Below are 3,308 nucleotides of genomic sequence, written 5' to 3'. Positions count from 1 at the left end.
TAAGGCAGTGATAAATACAAAATTCAAGATATTTGTTACCCTTATATAACAAAGGGAGAATTGGTAAACCCCATATGTAATAGTCATGGGCACTGGTAATGTTCTGGTATTCAAGTTGGTTCACGGGAGTTTATTTTTATTCTTCAGAACTTTCACAATACATCTTATATCCATTTTAATGTGTGAAATGCTACATTATAAAATTTGAAAGATTGAAAGTATTTCATTTAAATATTCAAAATCTAAACTGTACCTCTCTGCTGTTAGTGCATAAATTTAACTTACTCCAGGGAAAAATTTTATACGTAGAATCAGCACACATTTTAACAACACAAATGGTTCTGATGCATGATATATGAGTAAATCATGTGTGGTTTACAAAAATAGCCCATTTGAATGCAAAGATGCACAAACAAGTCACATCATTTTTCTACTTTCTTAAAACATTAAGAATTATGTTTTCTTTATCTGCACTTTTTTTCTGAACAACATTGATTGTTCTAGGAATAAAGAAAAATTGCTACTAGAGAAATTCCAGAAGAAAATAGTCATCAAATTCAATGCACAGGTTCAGGCACTAATTAACTTTTTTCATGATAATGTTATTTGTTAACAGTACAAATATTAGGTTTTCTTTTAGCCTAAGTAAGATGCCAACATATGGCCTTCAAACCACTAGTCATAGTAGGTTATTTTTTCCATGTTTTTATTTAAAAATGCTGGGTATTAAAACACATTATATTCCCCTAAACTAGATAATATATCTGTTTTATAAAATGTTAATTATAGAATACATATATATAAGAAAATCCAAAGAGATAAAACAAGGCTTATTTAAGCTCCTTGAAAACCAATTGAAACAAAAAAATATAGTAAGGAATTATCTTAATAATTAAACATCTAGTTATATTAATAAAGATTATTATTTTAATAAACACAAAGGAGAAAAAAGCAAACATTACCATTTTGAGACAATAACACACTAAAAGACAAATTGACATTGTTTTTTAATGGAAAGAAACTTTATTTCACACTCAAAACATCAGTCCTGATTCTCTCTACTTACATAAACTGTTAGGATTTTTTTGTGTGTTTGTGTACATGTGCAAGTATGATATACAATAAAGTATATCAATGTAATTTTAAAGAAATCTATATCAGGTCTTTATGCTAGAAAACGATGTTACCTAACAAAGGCTTCATTCTCTTTGAAAATACATGTAAAAGTATTTTTCCCATGCATTTATTTATTTTTAATTTTTTAAATAACAAATTAAATTTTACATATTTATTGATAAAACATGTTATTTTGAACCATGTATACATTTGTGGAATGGCTTAACAGGGCAAATTAACATTGACAATGGCATTTAAAAAAATGACTTTTGCTAGCCAAGAAAACCTCAAACAATACTTTCTGTTTCAGATCTCTAAATTCAGTTCATACGTTTTAAAGGATGCTTACTGAATACATATAATTTATTTCCCTGGAAAAGGTAACACACCACTTTCTCTGTCAAAAAAAAAGGGACAAATATTACAGTGGAAAAGAAACAAGGGAATAAAAGAATTGGGAGAACCACAGCTACCACACAGCTATTTTTCTCTTGATTTCTCATATGGAGTCCTTTTTATTTGCTGAACAAATAGCCAATTGTTGGTGAAGTGAGGAGAGCTGTTCAACTGTGCCAGCTACTACCACCTGCTGCAACTAATTAAGTGTGATTACAGTGAAGAGGTGGCAACATTATCATAAACACCTGAAATTCTTGGTTTGAAAGAATGCCCAGAATTCCAGGGCACTGAACCAACAAAGACAAATCATTCAACTGATAAAGAAGATCTCTGAAGTTATTTAGCCCAGTGTTTCTTTGGCTACTTATAGCATCAGGTCAACAAGTGAATTAAATATATTTAATCTGCTATCAGATAATACAAATCAGCATGGAAGTCAAACCAACTGCTACAATACAGCTGACTTGATTTATTTTTTTTATGAAAAGGTTTCACTTTCCCTGAAAGATAAAACATATTACATTTGAAGTAGCAATTTTCCTACCAGAGTAATTTATTAACAGACAAAGCCTACAGACTTATTTCTTCTTGAATACACCCACGATATGACTATAGCAGCCAGTAGTTTCACTGTGCTGGCATTAGACATGAAGGCCCAAGAAATGGCTCAGCCCTCTACAGGCTGGAATCTTCTTTAGTTGCTCCAGGTCTTCATGCAGCTCATTGGCCAAACCAGTGGCCAGGATTTGGATATATTTTCCATCCTTTACATCCTCTATCGGTTCACAAACAAGTCTGGGATTTTGTGCTAGTGTAGATACTGCATAATGGTGATAACACGTTCCACCTCTTCCTCAGTGAATTCTCCTGTCCTCTTGGTGAGGTCAATGTCTGCTTTCCTCAACACCACATGAGCTTACCTTTGACCTACATCCTTAAAGATAGTGATGGCAGAGGCTGTTTTCCACCCCCCATTGATGTTGGTATTGAGTACTTGCAAAATATGCTGGAACTTCTCAGGGATGACTAGAGACATGATGGCAGCACTGGTGGTAGGCATGTAGGCCTCCTGTGGAAAAGCCCAAAGGAATTTACATTATAAAATTTTATCAAAATTTTAATGCCTTACAAAACACTTGTAATGAGCACAGATATCAGCAAATCTCAACCATTAAGAAGAAAATTGTTGATTCTCTGAATGTAAAGCCAAGTTCATTGAAACCAACAACATCAATTACTTTGTCAACATTATTCCGTGTAAATTATTGAAACTAGGAATACTGTCCCCAAAGCAAAAACGGAGATACTACAGAAATGGCAATCACATTAGAAGTCTTTCAGGCCCTTTCCTTCTCTTTATGGAACTACAGTTTATAATTCTACCGGCTCAGTTTGGGATTGCCAATACAACCTAAAGAATATAAATAGATAAACATATAAGGGAATTAGGGAAAGTATCTGATGAATTCAGGCAAAACAAGAAAAACACTTCTAACTAAAACATTTTAGAAATTTGGAAGAAGTGGGAGGTGGAAGTTTCAGGGGGCTGAAATAGCCCACTGCACTCCAGCCTGGGTGACAGAACAAGATTCCATCTCAAAAAAAAAAAAAGTGGGAAGAAGGCGTTCTTTTAAACCTAAATCTCCCGAGTAATTGTCCTGCTTCTTTGTGGGCAATGACATATATTGAGAAGGTGTGCATGTTAAAGGAGAAACAGTTATGCTACGGGAGATACAAATGATTAGCATAAATATATGAAGATGATTTCAGGTAATTACTGCATTACATAGCCA

The 3,308-nt window shown here is 33.2% G+C and overlaps 1 pseudogene; it reads right to left on the bottom strand.

The window, feature by feature from the left end:
* Positions 1–2,093: 2,093 nt before the first annotated feature.
* Positions 2,094–2,551, bottom strand: LOC100615610 (small ribosomal subunit protein uS13-like; annotated as a pseudogene).
* Between the last annotated feature and the right edge of the window lie 757 nt (positions 2,552–3,308).

The sequence above is a fragment of the Pan troglodytes genome, chromosome 2, assembly GCF_028858775.2.
Source record: "Pan troglodytes isolate AG18354 chromosome 2, NHGRI_mPanTro3-v2.0_pri, whole genome shotgun sequence".
Classification (NCBI taxonomy): domain Eukaryota; kingdom Metazoa; phylum Chordata; class Mammalia; order Primates; family Hominidae; genus Pan; species Pan troglodytes.
This window is presented reverse-complemented; position numbering and strand designations above follow the sequence as displayed.